Here is a 15,643-nt window from a genome sequence, read left to right on the forward strand (position 1 = left end):
CATGAGCCCATTGGGCAAGGACAGGAATGGCTGGAGAAAGAGGCTGACTGACATCCATGAATAGCATTTGCCAGGTTGATATCTGTACATACAGGTGCCAAGGGATGTGTACACTTATTCCAGCAACAAAGATCATTTCTGGAACAGCAGCTAGAATTGGAGTCACCAGCTAATTAAATTTATTATAATCCACTATCATTTTTCAAGATTCACCTGTCTTCTGCACAAATCAACAAGTTGAATGGGGATATGCTAGGAATGACCATCTCTGCATCTTTCAAGGACTTGGTGGTGTCACTAATCTCTGCAATCCAAGCATTATTATCTGTATGCAGAGCCCAATGTAGTGCTTTCATGTGGCCCTTCTGCCTTAATAGCCAATATGAGGATTCCAAAAGTTGCTGAGTACATCCATTCCAACTATATATTATGAAATTTGGAGAAAACTTCACAGGGAACATTTGAGGACATGCTGAGCTCAGTGCATTTGGGGACAGTCTGACCCCATGCCAACACTCCATCAATTACTTGACCAGCCTAAGTGCCTATTCTGAGTGGTGGTCCATCATGGTGTTTGGGTTTCCAGGAATTAATGTTATTTCAGAGACAGTGTCTAGTAATCCCTGAACAATCTGATTATTTACCCTTTCCCAATGAATATTCATGTTGGTAATTGTCGTTAGTTCCCTTTGGGGAAGGCTAGGAGGGAGAGTACCCTATCAATTTTTTGCTATATAGTGGGGTTCTTCCTCAAGGGCGTCTGTTCTCCTTTGTTCAAGGTACTCTGAACCTGTTAACTGGTTCAAGTCTGGGAATTGGTTGAAGGATTGATCATAGCTCTCTGTTGCAGTGACTCAAGTCAGACTTCTGTTCATGAGACCTAGAGCTTTCCCACTATGTTAAGTAAGACTTTAGTAGGCTGCCAATTGATTTCAGTTCTAGAGATATTATCATCCAGCCAATGCCAAAGATCACTTTGGTTAACTCATCCTAATTACTACCTTGGCTTGGCTGCCTATTATGATCATCAAATCCACATCGTCTTTGGTGATTTTTTGTTGCCACTTATCTGTGGCCACCCAGGAATTCCCAGTGAATCTCGGGAGTTCAGTTTTATGGCAAGAATTTCCTATCATTCCTGGCCTATAGGAAATATCCACCACAGAGCTCTTCAAGGATGCCAGAGTTCTCCTTATGAATGTATTTCTTTCAGCCTTGGACAGCCTTGGTAGAAGCAATGTCCTCTGGACCTTCCCAAGTCTAAGGGGTGTGTGAGAAGATCTTACATAAAATCAGTCTACTCGAGCATTCCAATCTCCCTAAGCCTTTGGATACCTTTCTCTGCAGTACACCAAGAAAGCTCTAGCATTACAATTTTATTTAATATAGGTTAAATTTGGGTCTAGATTTCAGTCAACCAGTCAACAAAATTGTTGGACTCTTTCCTTGCTGCTCAAGGTGTCACCATGAACCCAGAATTTATACACAGTGCATGCTTATCAACAAATTCAGCTTGATTCAACATTATTTTATTTCACCTTCACCCAATTTACTTATCTGGGAATTTAAAACTCCACCAGATCATTTTCTTTTTCTAAGTTTTCTAGTGCATTGAAAAGCACACAATCTACCCCATTATGCACCTTATTTTCACTAAAATGTTCTATAGCAGAAACTTGGTCTTCCCAATCCTTGTCTCCTATAAGCACTTGAATACAGGTGTCAAAAATGAACATTGAAAAAACTGTTTGTCAGTGGATTACCAGCATCCCTTTTACCACTGGCCACAGTAATAGAGATGCCTTTAAATCAAATAAGATCAGATACTTATCTATAAATTTTTGTTGCCCTGGAAACTTAAAGATCCCATTACCAATGACTTCAGCAATTAATGTTTAATCAGGGAAGCAGAACAACTATGATATTATAAAATAAAGAATTTATTATAGAAATTATCCATTGTATAGTTGTGGAAGAAGCTGAGTAAGAAAAGGTCTAAAAATATCAGAAAAAAGTCATTAACCATCCCTGGCATTAGTAAAACAGTTGAGTTTTCAGGAAGCTAAGTATGGCCATCTGGTGGTGTAGACCATGAAGTAGGCTGGTGGAGAAATCCATTGGAGGTTTGTGGTCCTTTTTGGCTTTTGCTTCTGTGATTTAGCAGCAAAGCATCAGGTGATGGACCTGGCATAATTCTTTTTTTGTTTTTTTTTGTTTTGTTTTTTTTGGTTTTTTTTTTGTTTTTGCGGTACGTGGGCCTCTCACTGTTGTGGCCTCTCCCGTTGCGAAGCACAGGCTCCGGACGCACTGGCTCAGCGGCCACGGCTCACGGGCCCCGCCGCTCCGCGGCACGTGGGATCCTCCCGGACCGGGGCACGAACCCATGACCCCTGCATCGGCAGGCAGATTCTCAACCACTGCGCCACCAGGGAAGCCCGACCTGGCATAATTCTTGATCAGAAGTACCAGGAGTTGAAAAGAACTGGATGCAGAATTGGAAAAGACAAGAACACATTGAAGGACTTCCTTGGTGGTACAGTAGATAAGAATCCACCTGCCAATGCAGGGGACATGGGTTCGATCCCTGGTCCGGGAAGATCCCACATGCCATGGAGCAACTAAACCCTTGTGCCACAACTACTGAGCCCGCACACCACAACTACTGAGCCCGTGCATCACAGCTACTGAAGCCTGCACACCTAGAGCCCATGTTCTGCAACAAGAGAAGTCACCACGATGAGAAGCCCACGCACTGCAACGAAGAGTAGCCCCCGCTTGCCACAACTAGAGAAAGCCTGCATGCAGCAATGAAGACCCAATGTGGCCAAAAATAAGTAAAATTAAATCTTTAAAACACACACACACACACAGAACTCACTGAAAGAAGTAGGTACAAAGGTCCTGAGGCAGGAAATGGTTTGGTTTACTTAAGATGGTGAAGAAGAGCAGTGTGGTGAGAGGTAGCAGAAAAGAAAAGAAGGTTAATTCAAGATGAGGTTGGAAAGATAGAAATGAGTCAAATTATGTAGGGTCTTATAGGAATTTTCAAGTTATTCTAAGTGCATTGGGAAACCATTAAAAAGATTCCTAAAGCTCCTAAGTGTGATCATTATCACTATCATCATATTTACTTATTTTGTGCCAGGGACTATGATACACATTTTACATAATTATTCACCTAACATTTATTGAGCATCTGCTGTGTGCTAGACACTCTGTTGGGTACCAGGACTGTGAACATAGTCACTCTTTTCAAGAAATTTATGATCTAGTAAGCACTGTTGCATTTAATCTTTATGATAGCGCTGTGAGAGAAGAAACTGAGGCATGGGAGGAAAGTGGTAAATTAAATTGCCTAAGGATATCCAGCTAGAAATTGACATGGCCAGTGTTTGTATCCTGCTCAGTCCTATTCCCAAGACTTTCCTTTAAGCAGTGGTCTATGTGCTTCCCATGCTGTTATGTAAACACTCAGATAAACCTAAGGAATAAATCACTGGGATATGATTAATTTCTTACCTCTTCATGGTCCCCAGTTCTCTATGCCTCTGCCAATGTGTACATCTTAAGTTATAATTTTCACTTGAGCAAGGAAATTAGACAGCCTTGAGTATGTGAAGTGTCCTTTACAGAATTCAGAGCAATTAAGTTTACCAGCTCTCTCGTTTTATCATGAGCATGGTATATGCTGATCAGGTGCTTGGCTGTCCATCATGAGACTTGAAGTTCCGAATCACATTGGACATGTTCACTGGGATGACACATCTAATTTGATGGCTTCTTATGGGAATCACATCGTTTTGTCATGTTCTCTTTCCTTAAACAGGAAATGTAATCATAAGTATTTTTTTTTAAGTTTTAAAAAATAGCTTCCCACTGACTTTAAGAAAAAAGAGTTAATTTAATGCTGAATACATTGAACCAGCATTAGGCAGATAAAAATCTAAATTTGGTTGTCATAACTGTCAGGCCATTTAGAAACCAAATAACTCACATCCTGCTAATTGCTTTTATGTTCATTTATCCAAGAGACATGAGTCATCACTCACAGAATCCTAATTATGAATGACTTACACCTTGTTGATGACAGATCTCTGTGTTATCCTTACAGAAACTTCCCAAGATGTATTTTTTCAAAATAATTTTAACTTTCCCTTATTTAATTTATCTGATAAACTGGATTTTTTTTTCTCAGAAATATGTGACCTAGGGGCCTACCTTGCCTGCCTTTCTTTCCTGTAGCCAAAGGATTGTTCAGAAGCCAGGAAAACTGAGTTTCTGAACTTTTTGCTGTGAAGAGTGTTGATGCTATGATGACAGATTAATCCAGGCATATGATCGCTGAATCTCTGTTTAGAAGCACTGATTCTTTTTAGTAGAGAATCCAAAAAATACCATGAAAGACAACAGAGACATGAAAATCCATGAAGTGCACGTTTGGGTCACCACATTCCAGAGCAATCAAGAAGGGTCACCACATTCCAGAGCGATCAAGAAGTTATTACATCACTATTTAAGATTCTAGGTATACTTTTCTTAACTGGGTATTAATTATAAGGAATTATTGAAGACTGAGGAGGGAGAATGAATATAAATGTAACTTACAGAATATAACATTTTATATATTTATTGACATAAAAAGTCTGCTGATTCAGATTCAAATGTTATCAACAGGTTTATGTAGTCACATGTTTTGGGTGAGTATTTCTTTGGTCTAACTCTCTTTTACACCATCAGCTGTCCATTATAGGGACCATGTTGGATTGTCCATATTAAATATTAGGTACAAGGGTGGCTTTACAAGAACTAGAATATAGGGACTAATTCTTGATTCCTCTGAAATAACTCTCAAAGGCATTGTATCCCACATATCTGATAATTTCACATTAAGGAAAGATTGACATAATTAAAACAAAATTTATGCATTTATTCAGCATAGGTAGTGGTAGTACAAACTGTCTGGAACATTATTCCACATGGGAGGATCCAGCAATAGGGATCAATCTTTCTACTGAGTCAGATGTTGACTTCTCCTCTGAGAATTCTGATATATGGGCATCAAGGAGTACTCTGTATGATGGTAGCTTTTGTTATGTGCAGATCTTGCCAGTAGATGCTAGTAAAAAATATTAAATCACTTTTTCTTTAAATCAGCAAACTTTCTGTTATTTTTCCATTAATAGTTATAAATTAGCATGAACATGGTACTTCAGAATACCCCAAGTTTTGATAAAATAAATGAAAGGATTTCTGTTTTTCATAGTGGAAATAAGAGCACAGATAGATAGCTTAAGTTCACGTGTTTACCAGTAGGCAGAACCAGTGAAAAAACAACACCCACAATAAATCACACCCTTTTGAAAATAGTCACAGAATAGGACTTGAACTCAAGGCCTGATGTGATTTCTTTATCATAATAAGAGTTCCTTGGAGTTTAATCAATTTCTCCCAGTTTAAGCCTCCCTATACTCTGCAACAAATACAAGTTAATTTTCTGTTGATACTGCATTCGGACTCCCTGGAATTAAACAACCTCTACAGGGAGAATACTAAATTCTCTAAACTTGGAAATTTATCTGAAATATTTGATTAATGGGTCTTATGAGAAGAGAATAATTTCTACTTCTCTCTCCATCTCCCCCCTTCCTCTAACCCTCCATCTCTCCCTTCCTTCCTTCCTTTTCTTCTTCTTCTTTTTGGTCTTATTGCTTATTGAGACAGGGAATCTCATTACATTTCTAAAAAGTGGATGTCATATCAAACTACCACATTATTATAAATTGTTCTGTACACCGTAATATAGATTCCTTCCCTCAGATTCTTACTCATCCTCTTCCTGCCGTTCTCTCATTCTTAACCAAGACAAACGTACATTACAACACAGATAATAATTCTCCTATAAATCAGGGATTATCAATGCCAATCTAAGTCACTCAAAGCCAGTGTAAATTCCACACAGAAAAGGGGTGATTATTATGATAAGACACACAGAATTCTGTCTGTTTTAGTGATACATATGTCCATTACCATAGGAAGAATCCACACTGCAACTCTGGTTGATAGTTTCATTTCTGCATTAATAAGGAAATTAAATCTTACTCTTGGGATCATCTTATTACACAAAGTTCACTTCCTAGAGCAAAAGTTTATTAGGAATTTTTCAAAAACCAGTTTGTAGCTAGGATCAGGAACCAGGAAGCATGGAGTAAAATAGACTACAATCATTTAAGAAGGACTTAGTTACCAAGCATCAGGGCAGGATCAGACAGGTTGGGACCCTGCTGGGCATTGTGCTTCCTGGTTGAAAGAATACAGGCCAATTTTAGGACCTCAGAGCTGGGCCCAGAGCAGGATGAAGAGGCAGAAGAGGCAGGAGCTAAGCAGGAAAACTAATGCAGAAAAAAAATTTTATTCGTGATTTTGTCAAGAGGCCACAGGTACAAGGAGGTCATAAACGTGATAAATTTTGACCACTGTGTATGAAATAGCCTAGATCAATAATTCCAATTAATTAAACATTTTAAAGCATGGGCTGGAAATGTATTGGTGATGATTGACATCAGAGATAATTGTTTTCCTAGATTAAAAAGTTACAGAATTGGCATGGCACAATATTTATCTATACAGGTACAACTTTCTGTTTCTGAAGCATAAGGATAAAATGGTAGTGTTTTATTATTGCAATAAAGTAACTTCACTCAGAAAAAGAAGACCATGTTTCAGAATCTTATCAACAAATTTGTAACAAGGAAATATTTGCCCTATTTTTTCCTGACACTTAGTAATACTCTTGGTATAACATGTAAAGTGAAGTATAGAAAAAGTAATTCATTTATTCATCCATCCATGTCTCCAACAAATATCAGGTCTGGAGTGGAGAAGTAGATTTGTGGGTCATCAGCCAATAAGAGGTAGTTGCAGCTGTGGATCCTAGAAATAGTGCATTATAATTTCAAGTCAGATAAATTTTAGATCCAATAGTGTTAAATGATACTAACAGGTGAAGTAAAATAAGGATTGAGAATTGACCTTTGGATTTAGCAACATGAGGAACATCAGTGACTTTGACAAGAGTCATCATTTCCTTGAAGTGGTGGGGGCAAAAGACTAGTTGGCCTAAGTTCAAGAGAGAGTGAGAGAATTTAGAGGCTGTAAATGGACCCATTACTTGTGAAGACTTTGTCTAAAAAGGAAGGAGAGAAAGGGGGTGTTAGTTGGGGTGCATCAGTTCCCAAGAGGACTTTTTAAACAGCATATTTGTATGTAGATGAGAAAGATCCAGAAGAGGGGGGAAATTGTTGATGCAAGCAAAAGAGAGAAGAACTGCTGGGCCGATATCCCTCAGGAAGCAAGAGGGAATAGGCTCTAGATCCTAAGGGGAGGAATTAGCCCCTGCTTGGAGACCAGATAGTGATAGCAGAGAAGGTTCTCAATAAATAGTCGTGAATGAGTTTTAAAATGCTTAGTATGTTCTTTCTCAAAATTTTAATTCTCATACATATGTGTATACATATATATATATATATATAATCTGACTTATCCATTTGTAAAAGGGGTAATTTAAAATGTAGTTAAGAATTCATGTGGGGGAAAATAATCATCTCAAAAGAATGAACTTTCACCCATTAATGTTTATGGGAAAGATACTGCTGCAAACTATCCTCAAACTAAGACATGGTTAATGAAATATCCTACAACATAAGGATATGGAGAATTAACTCTTCCTTGAGATATTCTTCACAATAGCTCAGGGCATCATGAAGTAGGTAGAAAAAGCAAGGGCCATAGAAAATACTTTTCCCCAAATATTATACATTCCTTATACCTTTCATCCCATAGACTGCTTGGCTACATGCAGACTGAAAATGTGATGATAAGCACGAAGTGCGTTATTACCAAAAAGAGATAAGCATCGTACCATTTCATGAGAGAAAAAGATCTTTTATCTTTGAGCTTTTCAATGAGAAGTGTAGGATCAGTTCCTCCCATGTGAATCACTTTGACATTTAAAGAGTTCTTAGAACCAAGAGAAAGGTAAGGACCATTATTGTAAAAGGAAAATGTTGTAACCCTCATGGAATGTTCCTGGGTTTCTGCCATACAGAGGAAGCGACTTGCAGTGGATGGCAAAGAGGAATAATAGTCGTCCGGGTGATGAGTAGCCAATCAAGCCACTTAAGGTTTTCAATCATCAAGGCAATAAAGTGTCAGTCTCTGCCCAGGTTGGGCTCCAGTGCTAGTAGCCCTGACTACATTTTATCACCAACCACACAATGTGTGATCCAAAAGTATTAAGAGACTCAAGCCCTGCCTTTGCTCACTCCTCCAAAGAGTGAAACAGACGTTGGTAAATATTTGTTTAAGAAAGATTCTTTCTGATAACCAAACTGGATGCTTTTTCAGAGTAACCACAGAGGTAGGATTAGAATTGTCTGGGTGAACTAAGAAGAGGTGCTTGGAGAAGGGAAGTTGGGTGTTACCATGAAAAGCTGGAATCCTGCTCTGCTGGTGCGTTAGCCTCTGCCACTTTGGAATCTTTTAATTGCCACAAAGCCCCATTTCTGGGTAAACACAATGAGACTCAGTTTGAAAGGAGGAGGGGGAAAGCACAAAGAACAGAGAACCAGCCTTCCTATTCAGGGAAAATGGTAGGTAACTAGCACTTCATCTGCTGGGAAAAAGAATGAAAATATTGTATCTGAAACCTCAATATGGCATGAAAAAGACCCAATATGTTCAGAATTACCGATTCTAAAGCTCAAGCCCTTGCATTAAGAGAAGAAAGAGGGAGGAGGGATGGTCTCAAGTTCCTTAGTTACACATGGCATTTCTGGCCTAAAAAAATAATCAACTTTTCTCCCCTCCATTTTATTGGGATCATCTCAGGGAAGGAAACTAACTGTCCACAGGCCAGGCTAGACAGCTTGGGCTTAGCTGAGTGCCACTGGCTAAATTTAACACCGTGGCTTTCTGGTTCTTGAGTGTTAAAGCGAACAGTAATCAGAGGTGCTATGCTCTAGTTCTTTTTAATCCATTTTTAATTATAGCATAAACACAATACACAGCAATAGAGTGATTTCCATGGATTGCTTTGGCAGGTATTTGCTTGTTTCCAACTGAATGACTAATTTTCTTCCTTTTTTCCTACTACTCTTTTTTTTTTTTTTCCCTGAAGTAACATCTTATTTGAAAGGCCATTGTCCATCTTTTTAAATTAATTACTTTTCTAAAGTAGTAAAAAAGTTTGAAATTTAGAGCAAGCAAGGCAAAGCAAGGTCTATCTCTTTCTGTAAAAATGATTCAAAGTTACAGAAATAAGTAAAAATTTTATACTTTTTCAGAAAATAACTTTTTGAAATAATTTACATCTTGTGTTTGGTAAACTTGTATTTCACAATGAAGGTGTGGAAAAATTAAACTCTAATATTAAACAAGTACAATAAACAACGTGTTCAAACTCAATGATTTTCAATTTCATTATAGGTAGAGACTTCCTCATTTTCTCTATATTATTGTAATTGCTATTATTATTTTACATGTGTATAGTAATGACCTCTATGAGTCAACAGGCTAACAATAAGTGGAAGAGTCCGAATTTGAATGCAAGACCTCCAGCTCCAAATTTAGTCATCTTTATTCTACAAACACTGTAAAATTCTCAGTATTCCTCATTTTTATATTTTTCCCCAAGTCCCATTCTCTCAGTACCGTACACAAAAGTAAGTAGATTAAACTTGGGTTAGTATTTCTTCAGGGCTAAATTTATTAGCTATCTCGCTTTTACCTGCTTCTCATCAAGTATTTCTAAAGTGTTTCAGGCAAAGTTTAGCTTATTCAGTTAAGATGTGCTTTCACAGCCTACTTAGTCTGACTGAACCTTGATTTCTAACTCTATTAAATGGGAATAATAATTGTAACTCTTAGTAGAATTATTCAAATATGATTGAAGCAAAAATGTATCTTCCTCATTATGTTTTGTTTTTAATTAGAAATGCATCATAAGCATTTATTAATTTAATTTTTTTTAAAAAAAGAGATGACAAGATTTTATTGCAAATGTCATTAATAGACTAGGCTCTTATCCAGCATAACTTGGTGGTAAATTTAGAAAGACACATAGGCAGTTTTCAAAAATAAAAAGGAACAAAACTGTGAGAGAATAAAGGAATTTCTTATTTTTTTTTACCATGTGATAATAAGCAGGAGGGATTAGCAAACATTTAAATTTTCTTAGAATAATTACATTTTTGGATGTTGCAAAATTTCAAACTTAGCTTGACCTTTTGGTGACCTTTTGAGTTTGTCTACTTTTGGCATAAGATAATTTCCTGACTTTAAAGGCATCAGGCCGCTCTTACCAATGAAAGTTTTAATTATTCAGGTTGCATAAATGACTTGAAAACATATGGAATCAATTTCCCCACACAATATTCATTGGTTAAAGTATTGTGAGAAAAATGGCTTTACTGTACATGAATTCAATTTTCTTGAACTTCAGATTTCATGGGGTTCAAGGTAGAAAGATTCCTGTTAAATCTCAAGCAAATCAGAATCGACCACAATGCCACAGCCCATCTGAACTGTTTCAAGTATTATTAGCTTACATCGCAATCAGTTTTTATCTACACAGTATACTTATCACTGCCCTTCCCCTGCCCCTTAACACACACTCATATTATCCTTTAAAATGATACCAAACCTCTGCAGGATAAACCTGGCCTGCTACAATCCATGGAATATCAAAGAAAGCCAAAATATATGATTTGTGGCAATATTCATTTTGCATGGACTTTTGATGAAAAAAAAAACAAGCCCATTTAATGACAAAATCATATTGGGAAGGCCATCGTTTATCAACTCACCAGTGTTTACCATGCTCCAAACTTCTCCATTATATGATTTTCACTACTTGTTTTCTAAGTCTGAATTCCAGGCCATGGGGAGATATAGTTCTGCTGTTCTATTACTTATTTTTCAGTCACTTTACTTAATAGCACTGAGAATCATGTGGACTGTGTGGGATTATAGCACATGGTATGAAAAACTAGTAGGTGGACATTATAGCAACTGTTATGTTGAAATGAAAATCTGGCATACATGCAAACCATCTTCCAATTCTTTCCCATTTCCAATTTTGGCCCTATTATCATTTATTATTACTAACATTATTTTGTTATCCCTCTGAGTGATTTAATTTTGTGTTACGGTAACTTTAAAATTCATTATATTTCAGTTGGTTTATCCTTAAAACTTCAGTAGAAAATGCATTATTAGATTTGAAATGGTACAGACTGAAGCAAGGTTGATCATTACCCTAATAACTGGTCACCAAACTCCCAGTATAAAAATTAGGTCCATTGATTTCTCAGTGTGGATAGGAATGTAAGTGGCCACAGGTTGAAAACTAATTTTGTATGGTTTGTTTGCATTGACAGTTGAATGCCTTTGTTCTCAGATTCTGTATTTGTGAGTTAGTCTACTCACTAAAACTTATTTGCAAGCCCCAAATTGCAGTGCTTTGAGGTCATTCATAGACAGGCCCAGAGCAGCAACAAATTTGTGTCACCCAACAAGCATATGTCCAGCTGAGGTAGAACAAAGGGATGCTTTCATACTGTAAATATGTCCTTTTCACGGTCTCTTTAGTGTCACATTTTTTGCATTTTTTTGCTTTTTGTTGTGATTCGATGTTTAAAATGAACTCCAAGCACAGTGATGAAGTGCTGTCTATTGTTCCTAAGTACAAGACAGCTGTGATGTATCTTCTGGAGAAAATATGTGTATTAGATAAAGTTCACTCCAGCAAGAGTTATAGTGCTGTCAGCTGGGAGGTCAATGTAATGAATCAACAATAATAGTAAATAAAGTGCTTTTAAACAGAATTGTACACAGAACAAGGTTTGTATTAATCAGTTGATGAAAATGTGATGAATTGTAGGAACCTAACCCTTTATGTCCTCTAGGAGCAGTGGTTTAGTATTCAAGGCAATTTTATAGAACAGAACTACCACAAATAAGGAGAATTGATGCTATTATATGTGGCATTTTCATCATCTTCAGAAACGGTCAGATGGAGAGTTTAGAGGAAGGTATTAATATGCAGGGTTTATTTTAATGAGATGCTGTGTTTTACCATATGTCTCATGCTCATCATATCCTTTTTTATTATGGCTTTTAATTCTTTTTTTAAAAAATCTTGCTCTTAGTTTCTTTTTTTCTTAGTATTGTTTGGTTGTCATTGAAGATATTTCCTACTCTAAAGCTTAACAAAGAGTGACTTGCTCAGAGTTCCCTGGAAGTAACCTGGCGGTTGTGCCCACTTGGCCATGCAGAACGTGTCTGCAGTCTTCCAGGTGGCCACATCACTTCTTCGACAAGATACATACAGCAGAAAAAAGAGTACTTCCTTTAACAAAATGGATCCAAATTCAAGCTTTACCAATGCATGCTTATTTAACCTAGAATGAGCTATTTACCTTTTTGAGTTTCTTTTTCTCTCCTCCTCTGTAAAATAAAGATAATAATACAGCTAACAAAGAAAACTTTTACTTTACTAAAACCAAACCTAGAAACCCCTAGCCATGGAGGAAGAAGCTTGGTGTTGATTTGGTGCGGAACCAAGTTGCTTTGGCATTTCCCCCAGTTTTATCTTTCTGTGAGGTTGTCTAGATTTTACTACCCCTGCTAGCATCAGGAGGGACCCTCCCAGGCTTGCTGTTCTCTTTAACTGATCTGAAGGTCATTATAGCCTCCAAGAGACTTCACTAACTATCAAGGTATACAAGAGCTCTGGATAAGCATGTGAGGCCTATACTACAGATTGTTCAAAATGTTATCTGGAATCTCATGAGGGCTGAGTTCTAGTTAGCAGTAGCTGAATCAGGAATCCGCACTGTGTAAACTAGGCTTTTTGTCTTTTCTATATTTGTGTCCTTTTAATTTTTTTCTTATTATTTAGTTAAATCCCTTTAAAAAGAGGCACCTAGAAAAAAAGTTCCGGTTTCGCTAATGAATGCTTTTGGTATTTCTGGCCATGCATTAGCTATAGCTTTAAAAGGGGTATAACTGGAGATGGAAGATAAACATAGTATGCAGGACAGCAGTCTTAATCAAGAAACACCCAAGAAACTTTAGGGAACAGAGTTGAGTTATTTGGTGAGGTGTAATTCCCTACTAGGAAGGTAGCAAAGTGGTTGTCACAAGGACCAAGTGTGACAATATATGTAAATGTTTAGTACAATAATATGGTACATTCTTCTGAAGTATTTTGACAAGGATAAACACATATGCTAAAATTAGATAATATTTTTAAAACTTTTTCATAAGAAAGTTACCAAAGTTCAATTAGAAAAGGGGAGGGCGATATGATGTTTTAAAAAATTGTAATTCCATCGATTCAGCTCAAATCATATCATGTAATAAAATCATATAACTTTTTTTAAATGAAATCTGTGTTAGGGATAATTATCCCTATTTTAGCAAAGGCAAAAAGACATTACATACATATTTCCAAATCATGGGTAGAGTTTAAATTAGGACTGAAAACCTTTGGCCCCTGTACAAAATCAGTGCTCGATAAAACTTGTTGCCTGAGTTAATGTTGTTAGTTGAATTCTACTGCTCCCTAGAATATGTCACATTTCATGATTTTTAAGTCTCAGGAAATCTGTTCCGTGCGCACTGCAAGACAATAAAGAAAAATACTTCTGTAAATAGTGTTAAATGACTCCTGCCAGCTGGTAGAATCAGGGAAAAGGGAATCATAGCCACTAATTTATTTCCTGATTCAGAAAATGACTCACGATGTAACTTTGTGGACATTGTTTAACCTTTCAGCATTCCAGTTTCTACAGCTGAAAAACAAGGGTAATATTTGTCCACCTTACGATGGTAAATGCTCTAGAAATACACACACACAAAGTAATCTCATATTAAGGGACAGTAAAGCTGGTTTTTCGTGTACTTGAGATATCACTGACACATTCACAAAACAGTTTCTGCCACAGTTGTGAGGTTAATGCTTCCCGATCACCTCCCTAAACACCACATTGTGCACTGAACTCTCTTTATCCTGCCCTGAATCAGAATGGTAATCGCCGCGGGGTGTGTTCAACATGACTGACGAGGCACGACGTGCAGCCTTATCACCGCTTGTGCCAGAGTGCTTTCTGCGCGGTTGTCCAGGAAAACAACACTCAACAGAAGGAATAAGATCCATATGATGGGAAGAAACTTTTTCCTTGAAATCTGATTCTGGGAAATATGACTAAAATTATGAATGAGCCAATTTCATTTGCAGTCTTCCTGCTACAATGTACAACTGTTCAGTTTCCCTCATATTTCTGGATATCACAATTTAAGAAAGATATGTGTGTGTCCCCTCTGGTCCTTGGCTTATTATCTTCTTCCCCTCCTTGTATGCTTTGTTTTCTTTTTTTTTTTAAAGAAGAGTTATTTACAAAGGTTAATTCAGAAGCTCTGATATCTGTTGCTTGATGTATCTATAGCTTGCCCCATTATTCCCACAGCTGGCAACAATTACAGTTCATTAAACTAAAGTCACTTTCAATGGCTTGCTCCTCAATCATCTGTTGCTGACATGCAGCTTTATTTTTAAGTGGCAAATTCAAATATACCTTAACTAGATAGGGTCAAAATGTTATTACCACAAAGAGGTAATGAGCAGGCAGTATCAAAGTACATGGCTACCTTGACCAAAGTTCTTCTGTCACAGAATAGGTATGGGATTGACATCAAAAAAGCCCATGGGGTTGTCACATACAACTAGACAAAAGCAGGGCTCCAAACTGAGAAGGAATGGAGAGAAATTGGACTGTTTAGAAAATAATTAAGATTTTACATCACAAAAGAAGATTTGTTTTTCAACGTAAACACTTTGGGAGGGAAGAAAAAAGTAACATGACTCTTCTGAAACACCATGTTCCCATTGTAAATACAAAAGAACATCTTCTAACTGTCTTGAGCTGCAATTTAAAGCCATTGCTTTCAGTGCTCACTGACTTGCCTCCTCTCTAAAACTAAACTTGGATTGTTTTCTTTCCTTTGGCTTTAACTATCCACCACTGCACATCAGAGCAGGGTCATTAATCTTCACATTTACATCAAGAAGTATGGACGTCTGAGCATAAATACTAAATCCACACATAACCAGAAGTAAATAAAATGGACTGCCACTGTGTATTGGACATGCTCTCAAGATGTTTAGATTTGAAAACATTATATAACCTAACCAGAAAACTTAGACCAATGTTCAAGTGCTATTTCGTTCTATGCCAGTATTTTCCAGCCTGCTTTCCTTAAGATATGTGAGATATTTTATACTGCCAAAAAGCTTTATGGTTGAGAATTGTTGCTTATCAATACCTCTCTCGAAAATTCACAATATATATCAGCTTACCAAATACTCCAAAGTTATGTAGAAGGCAATAACTTTCTTTAACTCAGCCTTTCCAAAAGTTCTTTAACCAAGGAACACCTTCTATATTTTAATTTTTGTGGGAGTTATAATAGAAGGTCTCAGACCCTCTGCTGGAGTTTGGAAAATAATATATTCTATACTTTCTATACTTTTCAATCCCTTTAATGTGGAATTGAAATTCTGGCTCTACTCTTTCATCCATGA

Source organism: Kogia breviceps, chromosome 2 (assembly GCF_026419965.1).
Source record: "Kogia breviceps isolate mKogBre1 chromosome 2, mKogBre1 haplotype 1, whole genome shotgun sequence".
In the NCBI taxonomy this organism is placed as follows: domain Eukaryota; kingdom Metazoa; phylum Chordata; class Mammalia; order Artiodactyla; family Physeteridae; genus Kogia; species Kogia breviceps.